The following is an 18,098-nucleotide window of genomic DNA, read 5'->3' as shown; positions in this document are numbered from 1 at the left end:
CATCTACAATTTATTTCATCAGTGTTTTGTAGTTCTCCTTGTAGATATATTTTACCTCCTTGGTTAGATGTATTTCTAGGTATTTTGGGTCTTTTTTGTGGCTATTGTAAATGGGATTTCATTCTTTATTTGACTTTCAGCTTGAACATTATTGGTGTATAGAATTACTACTGATTTTTTACAGCCCATCAAGCTAAGAAGTTACTGATTTTTGTATATTGATTTTGTATCCTGAAATTTTATTGAGGTAGTTTATTAGTCCCAGACTAATAAACTGAAATAGACTAATAGACTAACCTTTTGGCATAATCTTTGGTGTTTTCTAGGTATAAAATTATATTATCAGTGAAGAGAGATAACTTGACTTCTTCCTTTCCTACTTGAACGTCTTTTATTTCTTCCTCTTCTCTGATTGCTCTGGCAAGGACTTCTAGGGCTATGTTGAATAAGAGTGGTGAGAGTTGGCATCCTTGTCTTGTTCCTGTTCTCAAGGGGAATATTTCCAGCTTTTGTCTGTTCTCTATGATGTTGGCTGTGGGTTTGTCATAGAAGACTCTTATATGTTGAACCAACCTTGCATTCCAGGAATAAAGCCTACTTGATCATGGTGAATTAACTTTTTCATGTGCTACTGGATTCAGTTTGCTAGTATTTTGTTGAGGATTCTTGAAGTTATATTCATTACGGATATTATCCTCTAATTTTATTTTTTCATGTGTCTTTGCCAGGTTTTTGCATCAAGGTGGTGCTGGCTTCATAGAATTAGTTAGGTAGGAGTCCCTCCTCAATTATTTTGAAATACCTTCAGTAGAATTGGTACCAGCTCTTCTTTGTACATCTGGTAAAATTCAACTGCAAATCCATCTAGTACTGGGCTTTTTCCTGGTTAGTAGGATTTGTTCTTTACTTATTCAGTTTTGGGACTCAATGTTGGTCTGTTAAAGGTTTTAATTTCTTCTTGATTCAATTTTGGGAGATTGCGTGTTTCTAGGAATGTATTTGTTTCTTGTAAATTTTCTAATTTATATCCATATAGGTTTTCATAATAGTCTCTGAGGATATTTTGTGTTTCTGTGGGATCTGTTGTAATGTCACATTTGTTTTCTCTAATTGTGCCTTCTTCGTATCTTCTCTCTTTTTTCTTTGTTAATCTAGCTAGCAGTTTATTGACCTTGTTTATTCTGTCAAGAACTGACTTTGGGTTCATTAATTTTTTGTATGGATTTTTGGGTCTCAGTTTTGTTCAGTTCCAATCTGATTTTAGTTATTTCTCCTGCTATCTTTGGGGTTAGTTTGTTCGTATTTTTGTTGTTGTTGTTGTTCCTCTAGATGTAATGTTAAATCATTAATTTGAGATCTTTCTAACTTTTTCTGGTAGGCGTTTGTACTATAAACTTTACTCTTAACTCTGTTTTTGCTGCATTCCAGATATTGTGGTATGTTGTATCTCTATTTTCAGTTATTTCAAAGAATTTTTTATTTCAGCTTTAATTTTGTTGTTTACATGTAAGTCATTCAGTAGCAAGTTGTTTAATTTTCATGTAATTGTGTAGTTTGGGGAAATGTTCTTGGTATTGATTCCTATTTTCATTCCATTGTGGTCTAAAAGTATGGTTGGTATAATTTCAATATTTTTTGAATTTATTAAGACTTGCTTTATGACTGAGCCTGTGGTCAATCTTGGAATAAGTTTTGTGTTGAAATGAGAATTATATTCTGTGGTTAATGAGTGACATGTTCTGTACATGTCAATTAGGTTTAATTGGTAAGTGTCAAATTTAAGCCCAGAATTTCTTTGTTAGTTTTCTGCCTCAGTGATCTATCTACACTGTCAGTGGGGTGCTGAAGTTCTCCACCACTATTGCGTGACTGTCTAAGTCTTTCTTTAGGACCAGAAGTAGTTGTTTTATGAATCTGAGTGCTTCAATGTTGGATGAGTATGCTTATGGCAGTTAAGTCTACTTGTTAACTGAACCCTCTATCATTATGTAATGCCCACTTTGTCCTTTTTTTTTTTTTTAACCATTGTTGGTTTAAAATGTTTTCTGATATAAGAATAATGACCCCTACTCTTTATGTTTCCATTTGTGTCATAGCTCTTACTCCAACCCTTTCCTTTGAGCATATGAGTGTCGTTACTTATGAGATAGGTCTCTTGAAGATAGCAGATGGGTCTTTTTAAAAAAATTCAACTTGCAACTCTGGACCTTTTACATGAGGCATTTAAACCATTTACATTCAAAGTTAATATTGGTGTGTGATATTTTGATCCTACTGTGAAGTCATTAGCTGGTTGCTTTGTTGTCTTTATTATATGTTTGCTTTATAAGGTCAGTGAGATATGTACTTCAGTGTTTTTTTTGTGGTAGCAGGTATCATTCTTTCATTTCCATGTTTACAAATCTCCTAAAGATCTCTTGTAAGGTTGATCTAGTAGTAACAAATTCCCTTAGTGCTTGCTTGTCTGAAAAAGATTTTACTTCTTCTTTACTTATGAATCTTAGTTTGGCAGGATTTGAAATTCTTGACTGGAATTTCTTTTCTTTAAGAATACTGAAAATAGGCTCCCAATCTCTTCTGGCTTGTAGTGTTTCTGCTGAGAACTCTGCTTTAGCCTGATGGGGTTCCCTTTGTAGAATTATTTGTAATAACTGTTCCGATAATGGAAGAGAAGATGCCATGTGGCAGGAAGTATGAAGACTATAATCTGAGACACTTCTGCCTTTTCATAACCTAAGATAATTTACTAAGAAAGCCCTACAAATTTTATAATACAAAGTAAGAAATATTCAAAAGAGTTGGAGGTTGGGATGACAGTTATTTGAAATAGCATTGTGCTATATGCTAATATCTCTATATAGAAAATAGTCTCCCTTGTTTTCCACATCACTTGCTTTAAAACTACAATAACACAAAAATTATATATTTTTATAAAACAAATATATTTTTAATCCATTTTTAAATGATTTTTCTCATAGACACCTGTGAAGAGTATTCTGTAGGCTGAGAATAATGCTGTGTATTTAGTCTATATTATTTGGCAAGGTAATCAAGGATAAGATTCTTTCAGGCAATAAATTATAAAAAGTACAAATAAAGAATAAAAGTAAATCAGCACAAGGGTGATCAGAAATGCCTGGAGAATCCATTAGCTTTAATAATTCTTACTAGTAATAAGGTCTTTTTTTCTTTGTAACATTATATACATGCCAACATAGTTTTTTATCATTGGTTCATTATAGCACAATCTACATGAAATTCATCAATCAATTATATCATTAGATAAACTGAAACTACATATTATTTTTGAGGTCTTTTCCTTTCAATCATCAAATGCTTACTACACATTACTAAGTAATTTATACACTTTATCTCATAAAACCCTCACAACACTCTGTTAAAAAGTATCATTAACCCCATATCAAAAATAAGGGATCCAAAGTTTATGATGATTAATTTTCTTGCCCAAGATATCTCAGGCCATACCTAATGGAACTATTTATTATCAAACTTATGAACATCTGATACCAAAAGCTATAACACCAGGCCCTTCCATGCATCCTCACTTTCTCTTCCACTATTCTGTCCTATATTATTTTCTGATTTCTTTCTTAAAGTAGTCCATGACTAAGGCTTTGGAACTAGAGAAACTTAAAATAATACAGAGCTATATACAGCTTTAGAACTTTAGAACTCATTGAAGTTCTAAAACTCAATTTTATAACAATTTATACTCAATTTTCTTATATATAAAATGTGAAAAATTATCATGGAGAGTCATTATAAAGATTAGAGGGAGATACATAGATACAGAGATATAGATAACAATATATGTATTGAACGGGCTTATATATCTACATATTTATTTATCTATATCAATAATTATATCTATATATGTGTGTATAAAATGCTTAGTATATACTTGTTGGCCAGTATATGTTAAACACCACCTGTTTACCTCTAATCAATATTATTTGAAATCAGCAGGCACCTCTATTCATCATGCTCTTCACCAATGCAAAATGGTTCTGCTATTATCTACCCAAAGTCCATGTCTTACTAAATTCCATGGCTTTAAGTGAAAAACTGTATATTGTAGACTGAGTGCTCTCACTGGAAGACCATTCATTTGTTTAACAAAAATATGGTTAATGATTTTCTCTAAAAATTAAAAATGATACATTATTGCCCAATCCATAGATGCAGAATATATTATCATTAATAATAGTATATTTAGGTAATTGCTGCCATTTATAAAGCACCTACTACTAACAAACAGAATGAGCTACACTGAACAAATATTATCTTGCTTAATTTATCTAGGCAGCTTATTGATTCATGAAGATTTTGCTATACAATCACTTCATGCCCACTTATGCTTGAATTATAGTAGAAAGTTAAAGAGGAGGTGCATTGAATAGTGAATGCTTTAATTCTTGTTAAAGAATAATGAATGATTTTAAGAAAAGTACTTCTACTTCTGCCCTCCGGTGAACAAGATTCTCCAAAGGACCTTTTTTTCCTGCAATACAAAATATCAGTTACTGTACAATAAGCACAATGTGGAGTATGGTTCCTGAAAAAGTGCCTCACTGTGGCTCATGAAACTAGGCTCCGACAGTTACCCATGAGAGCAGTCCACAACTGATGTTCACAATTGTATCCTATAATTGGTACTGGTCTTATTTATTTCTTTTTGGTCCATTAATATTCAAAAGAAGAAACCTGGGTTTGATTTCCTTTACCATCTTGCCATCATGTCTTTGATCACACTACCCATATCTGAAGTGACAATACTGCTAATGTGTCATCCTGAGGTGCTTCACACCTTTTTGGAAGTTGTCCATTTAAAAACTTGTTAGAACTTCCATTAAATACATTTCTCAAACAATAGTCTTCCTTTCCACAAGAGTCTGTGATTGTTTAACTTACTAATATATCTATGTGAATTGAAGCTAAACTTTTTTCTTACTTGATTATGAAAAAATAAACTGTAAAGCCTTAAACAGAAAGAGTATTAACACCATAGTCTTCAGTGAAGAGATATCCCCTGATTTTAACAGAAAATCGTTTTCTGAAAAAGTGACACATTAACCAATTAGTTTTTTCTAACTATCTTGAATTTGCTAGTAAGATTAAACACGGCATTGTTAGCGGGCAGAGGAGGAGGGAAAGGAAGAGAAAGCTACGGAGTGTGGCATATTTTCTTTTTTTTTTCTTTTGAGATGGAGTATCGCTCCACTATGCGCCACCATGCACCACCATGCCCGGCAAATTTTTGTATTTTTAGTAGAGACAGAGTTTCACCATGTTGGCCAGGATGGTCTCGATCTCTTGACCTCGTAATCCACCCACCTCAACCTCCCAAAGTGCTGGGATTACACGCTTGAGCCACTGTGCCCGTCCAAGTGTGGCACACTTTCGAGAAAGGATAGAAATGTGGAAGTAAAATATCAAACCCTTGATGTAACAGATTGCCAATGTCAAAATAAAGGAGAACACTAACACCAGATTCACAGTAATCATTTCAAATGTTTTGTATAAGTCTAACCCTGAAGATCAAAACATATCTCAGGAAGGTTGTCAGCAGTGTAGAATGCATACCTAATATTGTCTCACGAAAGTAAGTAAAAAGTGGAGTGCTGAGCTGTATTTGAGAGGCATTTTAGTTTTCTGGTGGTATTGAAAGTATCAAATAAAGGTAAAATACTTTTTCCAACTTCTTTCCAAACATGTCTTTGGTTTCTGTTTAGGAGTCTTAGAGGTTTCAAACTTTAATTCACCACTATGATACCAGTGCAATTTAAAGCAGAAGAAACAAAAAGGGATGGGTAACGTAAAAATCTGGATCAATATACTAGTTCTGGGCAATTATCCTGCAAGTTCTGCCAGGTAATGAAAGTAAGTAGGGTGCCCATAACCTGGAGGTTTCTTTGTTCGGGAAATAAAACCAAGAAACTTCATAAACCACCAAAGGGAAATTTTATATCTTGGCAAGTAAAATTTTAGACAGAAATTATCTACTACGCCACACTTATGGGAATTGCTATACTCATTCTATTTGCAGTAGGGTTGTACATGGTAGCACCTTCTAACTGAAATATTGAACAAAGAGTTTATGTTTTATATTAATATTTGGACCCTGTATACTCAATACTATAACTCCAATTGTTTCCTCTCACCTAGAAGCAATCAAACTCCAAATGGTGCTGCAGACTGAACCATGCATGGACACACCATTCTTCCAAGGACCCTAGGAGAAGCCCTGGCTGCTGTTCCCCAGTTGACCCCCTTTTTCAGCAGGAGTGGCCAAAAAGAGTCATCTCCCAAAACCCACTAACAGCAATTAGAGTGACATCTCCATAGGTGGGAATATTATAGGAGTTATTAAGAAATTATTTTAGACAGGTAGAGAGGAAAGGGGCCCTTGGGAAGTTTTTGTTTCTTTTAAAGTGGCTCTTAGAGCAGGGCCAGCAAGCTTTGATATGCAAATGTCGGCCACTGGAAACCAGGTCCACCCAAACATGGCAATTCCTGCCCTCTTCTTCCTTGCCCTGACATGTGCCTGGCAACATGACTGCTCTCACATATCCCCATGTGTGTAGAATATCATGGCACCCAGCATTTGCATATTAAAAGACTAGGGTGGGAGGGCCAGGTGTCTGGCAGGCTGCATGAAAGACATGCCTGGTCAAAGCAATCCCCTGAGCCCTATGCAAATCAGACACCACCTACTCCAGCCTCCTCATATAAACAGCCACCTTTCCACCACACACAGAGGGTTTTCTGCCTGTTCGAATTCCCCGTCCCTCTGTCTCTGTACAGGGGAGCTATTTTCTTCTTCCTTCCTTCTTTCTGACCTATTAAACTCTCCACTCCTTAAAACCAAAAATAAATACATAGATAAATAAAAATAATAAATAAAGCAGAGGTAAGTGGGCTGTGTATGAGTTGCTCAAGGTAGTACCTTTATAGAACTAGAAAAAAAAAAAGGAAAAAGAAATCATCCATATTTCAAAGGTGAAGAGGCTAAAATATTTAAGTTCTACTTTTCACAAGATGATAAAGTGTCTTTGGTTGTGCAGGCTGTTGCTTTCAAATCCAAACACGGGGAGAGTACAGGATGGTACATTTGAAGACTGGAGGAGTGTTAGGTGATCTTTTGCCTCCTCTGGATTTGCACTAAGCCTAAATTGGATATCAAAAAATTCTGTCACATTAGTTTAAATATTTGCTTAATTTTACTTTGCTAAGGGGCTATAGGCAGCTGTTTCCCCAGGTAAATCAGTGATGAAGAAAACAGAAAAGTCAAGCTTACTGATTCCCTGCTGATTTGAAGACAAACTCCAAATTATAAAAATTGTTATGAGCCGTGTTAGAAATCATATTACTTTTACATTTGGTCACATAAGAAGCTGTTTTTATTTCCTAAATCAAAGGCACTGGTGGAAACTACCTGATCCATGAATTTAATATATATATATTTTTTATTCAGCAATTAAGCATTGAGTTACTACAATGTACTTGGTACTCTTACAAGTTCTGGAGATACAGCAATGAACAAGAAAGTGGTTAGGGCTGTATTTTCATGCGTATAGAGGTAATAGAACATGGATGATAAATAAATAGACAAGCAGATAAGAAAAGGTACTAAATTGTGAAAAGTACTGAGGAAAGAATGAACTACTGCTTAAGATTTGATTGACGAGAAATTTTAGTTGATATTTAAGTTGAGACCAAGTGGCAAAATAAATCAATGATATAAAGATTAAGGGGAGCAATTGGCACATGTGTTTCTGTGTGCTAATGAGGGAGGAATGCCCAGTGTGGCTTCATGGAAGTGGGTGAAAGGAAGAGTACTACAGGAAATGCCATAAGTTAGCCAGGGAGTAAATCATATAAGACTTTACAGGCAAGGTAGGGAAACTGGATTCATTCTAAGTGTGATGGGAAGCCATGGAGGGTTTTAAGTAAGGGCTTAAGATGGTCTGATTTATAATTTTAAAATACTATCTTGGCTTCTGTACTAATTGTTAGCTAAAGTACAACAACAACAAAAAAAAGAAAAAAATGAGTGGCTGTTTCTCTAAGTGTACATTCTCTTTTGTTAGTCTGAAATATATGAGTGCCAATTCTGAGACAAGCACTACTAGTTACAATGTGAGCTAACTCAAACAGTGGTCTTTACTCACATAGAGCTTACTGTCTGGGAAGGGAAACAGACATTAATTAAATAATCATGCTAATAAAATATTAATGCCCTTCTGTAAAAGTGCTCAAAGGAAGAAAACAAGGTTATATCTGAACATATAATAATGGATCCAAATCTGACTGGGAAGTCACTGAAGGCTTTATATGGGCTGTAATATAAAGAGTGAATGCCAGTCAACTGATTACATTACCTTAAGTGCAATGAAGGTTGTAAGCAGGGATGGATGGTGAGGGAGTGACGTGATTCAGTGTGAGTTTTTAAATTTATTTTTTAACTAGCCAATATAAATTGTATATGTTTGTGTTATACACCACGACTTTTGAAATATGTAGATGTTGTGGAATGACTAAATTGAGCTAATTAACATATGCATTACCTCACATATTTATTATTTTTTGTGGTGAGAACATGTAAAATCTACTCTCTTAGCAATTTTCAAATATGTAATACGTTATTATTAACTGTAGTTATCATATTGTCCAGTGGATCTCTTGAACATATTCCTCCTAACTGAACAATGTGAGTTTTAAAGTGATCATTCATTCTGGCTTCAGTTGAAGAATGGATAGGAGCAAGAGCAGAATGAAAGTAGAGGAACTTGTTAGTAGGTCTACTAACAGTAGCTAAGGACAGAGTGAGGGTAACAATAAAAATAAAAACTGATTCCATGGATATTGAGATGATAAAGGTAATTAGTTGGCCTTGGTGATGGATTAGATAGGAAGAGTTAGGGATACAGTAGGAGAGTACCTGAGCAAATGAATAAATGAAGATTCTGTTTACTATGAGAAGGAATAATGAAAGAGGACAAGGATAGAAGAGGAAGACCACAAATATGGTCACGTACGTCATGAATTAATGATATCTTGAAAATATCCAAGTGATAGGTCAAATCAGTAGTTGGATCAACTAGCCCAGAGAAGAGCTCTCGGCTAGAGAAATAAATCTGAACACCACTACAGTAACTACAACTGTGGATGTGTTTAAATCTCTTAGTGAGAGACTATAATAGAAAAAGTTTTTTAAAGCTTCAAAAATCTACAAGATTTGGTGACCCAGTAGAAAAGGAATGGCTTGCAAGAGAAACCAAAACGGCATGGTCAGAGAGGTGACATTTCAAGATTGTCAAATAATATCAAATAATTATCAGGAACTACAAAGGTTCTGCGAGTTTTCACCATCTGCAAGCTAATAAGTTAGTCTGTTACTATTTTAGCAAAGCTGTCAGAAAACACATGACTCTTGGTTCAGAGACACAGGACTGTATTATTCATAGCACAAACAGTAGTTCAGAGGGCAACGTGATGCTTGCATGGGTTCCCCAGTCCTGCAGGTGCATGGAATAATACAAAGTGCCCATAATGGATGCCGGAGCATGCGGTGGGTTGCATTACCGGAGGGAAACTTTGGAAGTTTGGGAGATTCACCACTTATATGGTAAAGTGGAAGCAAGTATGTGGTTTTTCTGTCGGAAAATGTTACCTTATTTCTCGGGGTTGCTTGCTGGAAATACAACCCTGAGAAATGGCCCAAGTAAAGAATAGCAAGGTCTTCGCTTTCACAGCATGCCCCAGAAGAACATACAGGGATGCTTAAGGCCCCTTGCAGATTGCTTCTTTGAACAATGATCCCGAAGAGATAAGCAAATTGAGGACAGGAAAAATCTTGAATTTAGTAAAAATGGAGATCATTGTTAATCTTATTAAGAGCTGTTTCATCAGAGTGATGTATTGTAAAAACATACTACAGTGGGTTGAAAAGTGAATGTGGGGCGGGCGCAGTGTCTCACGCCTGTAATCCCAGCACTTTGGGAGGCTGAAGCAGGTGGATCACAAGGTCAGGAGATCGAGACCATCCTGGCCAACATGGTGAAACCCTGTCTCTACTAAAAATACAAAAATTAGTTGAGTGTGGTGGCAGGCACCTGTAATCCCAGCTACTTGGGAGGCTGAGGCAGGAGAATGGTTTGAACCCGAGAGGCAGAGGTTACAGTGAGCTGAGATGGTGCCACTTGCACTCCAGCTGGGCAACAAGAGCAAAACTCAGTCTCAAAAAAAAAAAAAAAAAGAAAAGAAAAGTGAATGTGGGATATGAGAGAGAATGGAGACCATACAAGCAGAATGGTTTTTTTTTTTTTTTTGGTTTTTGTTTTAAGAAATGCAAGTGTAAGGTGATAAAAATAGAAATATCTTTAGGTGGAATATTGAAATGAGGGAAGATATTTTTGTTAGTCATTGGGTATGTTTAAAAACTAATGGAAATGATCAAATGAAATGCTCTACAAACATCAAAATATAAATTGCTATTATATATTCATTAATCCTGGGTAGGAGATTGTTATGGATTGAATTGCGTTCTCTCAAAAAAAAAACAAAAAACAAAAAAACAAAAAAAAAAAAAGATGTTTAAGTCCTAACCCCCAAAGTCCTGTGAAGGTAACCTTATTTGGAAGTAAAATCTTTGCAGATGATCAAGTTATAATGAAGTCATTACCGCTGTCCCTTATCTAATGTGACTATATCCTTATGAAAGAGGAATCTTTGGACACAAAGACAGATATGCAGAGAGGATGCTGTGAAGACACTGGAAGCCAAGGAACCCCTGAGGCTACCAGAAGCTTGGAGAGAGTAATGAAACTCACAGCCCTCTGAAGGAACCAACGTGCTGACATCTTGATTTCAGACTTCTAGCTTTCAGAACTGTGCGAGAATAAATGTCTGTAGTTTAAGCCACCCAGTTTGTGATACTTCATTATAGCAACCCTAAGAAGCTTATACTACAGACATCGTTTTCAGAAAGACTAAATACTGATAACAAGAAATAAAAAAGCAAGGCTTAAAATCTTTAGAGCTGCCTTTATTTCACTGCATTTCAGCAGCACATTGATCATAGCAAATATCTTTTTTTTTTTTTTTTTTTTTTAAAAAGCAGGGTCTGGCTCTGTTACCCAGGCTGGAGTGCAGTGGAATGATCTTGGCTCACTGCAACCTCTGCCTCCTAGGTTCAAGCAATTCTCCTGCCTCAGCCTCCGGAGTAGCTGGGATTATAGACGTGCACCACGCCCGGCTAATTTTTTGTATTTTTAGTGTAGACGGGGTTTCACCATGTTGGCCAGACTGGTTTTGAACTGCTGACCTCAAGTGATCCGTCCGCCTTGGCCTCACAAAGTGCTAAGATTACAGGCGTGAGCCACCAAGCCCAGCTGCAAATGTCTTTTTTCAGGAGTGTATCATGTTGAGAGCACTACTTGAATGTTCATTCTTAGAAAAACCTCAAAAAGGGAAGTAAAAGAAGACAATAAAAACTCTTAAGAAAATATTATCTTAACAAAATGAGAATTCAATATGTTAGCCTAATTAATAGATATTCCATTATCAAATGCTTTGCATTTGTTAATAAAATACTTCAAAAGAAAATGGGAAATTCAATTTCTTTTAAGTATATAAGAAAATTATTAGACTGGTGGAATGGCTTTGTGAAATGGTCTAAGCTGATTTGTAGAACAGGAAGCTTAAGCAATGATTCCTCCAGACTTTAAAAAAAAAATTACCTAACTACTATGGTTTTACATCTTCTCATCTGCACATAAAAAGTTCTATTAGATGACTTCCCAGAATGATTATGGGAATTACTTTAACAACATATGTTTCTAGTATAAGTGTCTGTTCTTGTGTAAATTGAATGTAACACCTAACTGAGGCATTCTTGATGTTGAAATTATTTCTGTTTACTTACCAGCAATGTTTGTTCTTACAGTTATATATAATTCGTATTCTTTTAACACAGATTCCAAATTTTTTCATAATTTTTTAAATTCCAGTTTCCCTGAGAATGTATTTTGGGGTTTACCTTGGATGCCCTCTTTAATTCTTTCAGAGGTAATGTTCATGTATTCACATGGGTCCTGCTTATAGCTCATTAAAGGAAGCACACATCTGCACCTACAGCCTGACAAAGACTCTCCAGTGGGCCAACCAGAGTCAATCTTCCAGAATTTTAATGTAGATCAGGTTCTACAGTCTCTGACTCCAAAACATGTCATCTATTTTATAGTAATATTAATAACTATTATTATTATTATTACTTTGAGGAAGTGAAATTATCTCATACTTCTGCTGGCTAAAGAGTATTCAAAATATTTCCACTTAGCTCTCTCAATGCCTACAGATATTAATGAGTTTCTACTTATAACAAAATTGAGACACAAGTTAAAGACTCTGACCACATGATCAGAGAAATATTCCAGCAAAATCAAAGGTAAACAGGACTCTCACAGATAAGTCAAAAGGACACATAATTATTTGAGCAAATGGAGAAGAACAATTTGTTCAAGTTGTTGAAGTCATTTCAGATTATTGCCAAGAATTCTCAGAATATCCTCTGAATGTATACTTCTGTGCTGAAAACAAAACCACATGCTTATAGGAAATTTCACAATTAGGAATCTTGTTTACCTAGCTGTTTAAAAAAAACACACCAGGGTAGGCAGTGAAGGCTACATCCTCACTGTGCCGGTCAGTGCCTATCAAATCAAAATGGTTCAATCACCTTAAAAAAAAATAAATCTTCATACAAAGGATGAAATAGCAGGCATACCGGCCTAGCTTTGTACACTGGCTATGTGCACACTGTACCTCCGGAAACAGCCTCTGGTCATAATAGTTCTTTTTCTTCAAGACAAATAAAACATGAAAAGTGAATTTGTTTATAAAAATAAACTCATCTTAACTTTTCATTTATACAAGCATGCATTTATATGATGGCTTGCCCTTCAAAAAATTGGATCTTACCTTGAAGATCTCTGTAATATCAAGGTCTTAAGTTCCTAAGAGTAAGTTTTATCTTTGTTATTATTATCATTTAAAAGCTATTCAGTGTATTAGCAACTCGAGATGTAATTATATACATACACACACTTTCAGTATAAGTTTATAGTCTCTATTAAATTGTTTTAATTATATGCATTTTAGTATAAATAAAAACATAGAAACTTATCTAAATATTTTCTCCCCTGTATCAGCAGCTAGGCTTTAGGATCAGGGAGAGAAAGGAGTGATATTCTATGTGAAAAATAATCAAGATATTTTGAAAAAAACTTTTCTCAGTTCAGTACCCTAGAGAATACATTTAATGTTCTTTCTTAAATTTAACTCTCTATGAAACTGAGAGATTAAAGTACTATGTCTAATATTAGTTATTTTCTCATAGCCCAGCATATTCTCAAGAGAAAAATATACTATTAAAATTATAAAATATATTTATAATATTTATTTTAAAAAGGTCAGTGCTCCTTTTAAATGCATGATTTTTAATACTTAATTGTGCTTATTTTTACTGTAAATATACTGTATTAGTTTGTTCTCACACTGCTAATAAAGACATAGAGACAGAGTCTTTTATAAAGGAAAGAGGTTTAATTGACTTACAGTTCAGCATGGCTGAGGAGGCCTCAAAAAACTTACAATCATGGTGGAAAGGGAAGCAAACATGTCCTTCTTCACATGACAGCAGCAAGAAGAAGTGCTAAGCAAAAGAGGGGAAAGCTCATCAGATCTTATAAAACATCATATCTCACAAGAACTCACTATCACGAGAACAGCATGAGGGTAACTGCTCCCATGATTCAATTACCTCCTACCGGGTCTCTCCATGATACGTGGGGATTATGGGAACAATTCAAGGTAAGATTTGGGTGGGGACACAGCAGAACCATATCATATACTCTACTCTAAGTATATTAAAGTAATATTTACAATATAATTCTATTATAAATATTTTGAAATATAGCTGAGGGCTATATTAGAACTCCTTTGATATAATGAAGGTAATATATTGTCCTGGTTATATTTTTCAGGATTGCAATCTACCTCTCACTTTTTTTTAATTGATAATTACATTAAAGACAAGAGAAGGAACCATTAAAATCCAATATATACTTTCCTAGGCTTCACATATGAAAAGGAATCAGAGATGACACCCCTCATAATGCATCAAGAATATTCAGCAATTATATGAAAATGAAAAACTCTAATTTGGGAAAATAAAATGGCTGGAACAGATTTGAATGCCATCTAAATAATAGTGAAATTGAAACTGGAAAAGAAAGAAAAATATAATAGCAGACAGCAGAGTAGAGAAACATTGGGCCCATATCCAAAGCATGGGAAATGTCACCTACTAAGTCAGTCAGGTTATATATCAGAAAGTGTGTGAAGCTTTGGATATTTCAGACAGATGTCTTGGGATTAGGCTTCCATGACAAGTTACAGAGCAATGAACCTGGGAGTGTGGATAAGAAAATTGTCATTTTTCTTTTTTACAAAAATACAGTCTTGTCATGGATTTTAAGTTTTCACCCATAAATGCCACTGGGATTTTTAAAGCAAAGTTTAGTAACTAACTACACAGGAATTAAAATTAATAAGATTATATAGCTTTTTAACAAATAAGAATTGTGGGTTCCAGCTCTATAGTGCCCCTTCAACATAGTTGTATTGGTAGAAGTCACATACATTCCAGTCATTGTGCTAGGGCTCAAAATACTCTGAAAAAATCTTCTAAGTTTGTAACCTTTTCTTTTGAATACCTTGAGTGGTGACAAACTTCCTTTTGAAGGTGTGCTTGATCTTTTAAAACAACTATATAAATACAGTTAATAGTTTAAAACAAGTATATACAAAATAACTTTTTTTAATATTGAGTCCTCACCATTCCGTCTTCATTCCCTTTCTTATCTTTACCTTCCCTCATGCAAATAGTGAACTAAATATTCTCAAACCTGGCTGCACTAGAGTGCGTTTAAAAAATACTCCTGCTTATAGTGTACCTTGGGGGTAGGGTCCACACTCTGGTATATTTCAGAAGCTCCCCCAGATATTTTGTTTATGCAGCCAGTGTTGAAAAAAAAAAACTCAGATAGACAGTTTTTTACTTACTGCCTCAAGGAGGTTATATGGTAGGACAGAATAAAGTAAAATCTTGAGTCTCTGCCTGTCTTTGTGCTTAGAAAGTCTATATCCTTGAGGGAAAGTTTGAAGGTTTAAAGAGAGTTCTCCTGCCACTGAACTGGGAAAAGACAAGAGGAAGATGAAGGGATATTAGGAAGAGAGAGCTAGGACAAAAGAACACAAGGGAGATATCTTACAGCCAAAGGAAAATGTAAGGAGTATTATCCAGCATTAGGGAGCTGGTCACTTAACTCAGCCTCAGTAGAGGATCCCAGCTCCACATAAGTGAATGCAGTTCATTGCCCTCACCAGGGATTATACTAGCTGTTTTGTCTTAGTATGTCCATTGGCAGCTCTCCTTTTGTGGCTCGCCACACTTCTCCTGGATGCTACCAGCCGGGATGTGGCCAGCTATACCTTGAAAGTTTGGATCTACTTGTAAACCCAAGAGAATTGAATGCGTTCATCTTTTCCTTGAGAATTACTTAGGTCGAACCTTCAAAAGGAGGCAACAGGAAAAAAATATTGCAATTTGGGGGACATATTATGGAGATTTTTGTTTCTTTCTTTCTTTAAACCATATAACCAGTAAAATGCTTTATATTTATTCAATGTTTATATTACAATAGATTATCTAGAATCATCCTTAGTAGTACACAGAACAAACCCCTGAACCAATTTTTTAGTGTATGAAATCTCTCCCATTTGGGAATTGAATTTTATGCCAGTTGGCTCCCAGACTAGAGCTTGCAATGTCAGGCAGTACTTTGGGGAACCAGCTGCATAGAGATCACTCTGAAACCCTCATAAAAATATATGGTACCATCACTTTTTTCTCTTTAAAAATGTTTTATGGGATCCCCCATAGTATCTTTTGCTAGTCTTGCTGTAAAAATAATTTTTATGGTGATTGAATATACTTTCAGTAAATAGCTTCTGTGGCTATCCAATGACTGTTTTTCTTTTGCATTTAATCACCTGGGAGGAAAGAAATGATAGCAAACAGATTTCAGTGTCTTAAACAATATTTGTTAAGAAAAGACTTTTGCCCTGGAGCATCTTGCTCAAAAAGTAATTTCCTGGTCACTGTTTTGGAGCTATTGCCTTATTATTTAAGATTTTCCTTTTTAGCATGAATCAGCTTTTTTTTCTTCTTTGTCTGGCCTCTATCTACATAGTCCTGAAACGACATCACTCTCTCTTAACATAAAAGTGAGTGAAAAACATTCTCAATTCCTATTTGAGGCTAACCAGCCTCAAATATTCCTGTTCTGGTGATGTTTTGAGTATCTTATTTTATATTAATAAGAGTCCAGAGACCTTTCAGTAAAATGTAGATTCATGTAAATCTATGTGGATCAACTTCACTATGTGAATTTTGAAATAAAACTTATGCTAAGCAGTCTTAAAAAGTTGTTACCCAGAATTAAAATGTGATATATCTCTGAAATTAATTTTTAAGTAAATTGACACTAAAAGTTAAACAATCCATTTTAGTAGCTTTCATATGTAAAGCTGTGATATTTTGACATAATAAGAAATACGTATTTGGCTTCTGCCCTGACTTCTAACCTAGATCTCATAAAACCCTTGTAGATAAGGGTGCTAGGAGAATCTTTTGTTCAACATTTGATCTTCAACCCAGTTCTTAATACAGAACTCCTAATACCTTTGTAGTTTCCTGAGTGATGGAAGTATCTGACAAAGGACTCCTAAATCCCTTGGAACTTCCTGGGTAATAAGAACATCTTTGTTCTAATGAGGCAATTATTGGGGCAGCCTCCTGGATAGCTTCAGGATGGGGGCTGGTTGCCAGGGGAACCAACCATGTGATTAGAGGATTGGAACTCTCAGCCCCATGCCCCATCCACCGGTAGCTGAAGGTTGAGTTGTTCCTCAATGGCCAGTGATGTAATCAGATCACACCTTTGTAATGAAGCTTCATACCCCTTCCCTTCCAGACCTCCACCTATATGTCTTTTCATCTGGCTTCTGTATGTATCCCTTCTAATACCCTTTATAATAAATGGGTAAATGTAAGTAAAGTGTTTCTCTAAGTTCTGTGAGCTACTCTAGCAAATTAATTGAACCCAAGAGGGGGATTGTGGGAACACTGGTTTCTAGCCAGTTGGTCAGAAACCCAAGTTACAACCTGGGACTTGCAAATGGCATCTGATGTGATTTTGCCGTCTTGTGGAACTGAGCCCTCAATCTGATGCTGTCTCTGGGTAGATAGTGACAGAATTGAGTGAAATTATAGGACAGTGGATTGGTGTCCACTGAACTGTTTGACATACATCTGTGGTCAGAAGTGTTACATTGTGAGGTGTGTGAGAATAGAAAAAAAAAAAAAAAACACTAGTTTTTATCTCTTACAAAGGTTTTATTAAGATTTCATATCTTTTTATAAGTTCCAGTAATAAGTTCCAATGACAATAATGTAACTGCAACAAGAATTTTGTTATTTTATGCAAAGTTGATTAAATACTATCATTGAATGGCAAAAATTGAATTATAAGAAAATATTTCTAAGAGGAAATCAAGTGTAGCAAAGTGAAATATAAAATAAATTATAATTTCCTGAGAACTAACTTGGCATTGTAAAGAATGCTGTTAATATATAAGAATATTTAAATGAACAAAGAATATCACTAATAAATTCAACGTTTGTAATTCTAATCTTTTGGTTATTTGGTTGTTTTTACTACTTTTTTGTACCAGATGTTCTGTAGATACATTCTCAAGGTAACTTAAAATTCTACGTAGAAAAAGAAAATTCTCTACATAGGATAATTATTTTATTTATTTTTTAGAAATATTTGTGTACACCAGGATAATTTCACAGACTAACTTCTTCTGATCCTGGCTCCTCCTATGTGTTATTCAGCTATAAAAACTAGGTCCTCATTTTGACTAAAGTTTGTCAAATATTAATAGTA

This window comes from Trachypithecus francoisi, unplaced genomic scaffold (assembly GCF_009764315.1).
Source record: "Trachypithecus francoisi isolate TF-2019V2 unplaced genomic scaffold, Tfra_2.0 Lachesis_group0, whole genome shotgun sequence".
Taxonomy (NCBI): domain Eukaryota; kingdom Metazoa; phylum Chordata; class Mammalia; order Primates; family Cercopithecidae; genus Trachypithecus; species Trachypithecus francoisi.
The sequence above is the reverse complement of the archived record's forward strand: the minus strand, read 5'-3'. Positions refer to the sequence as shown.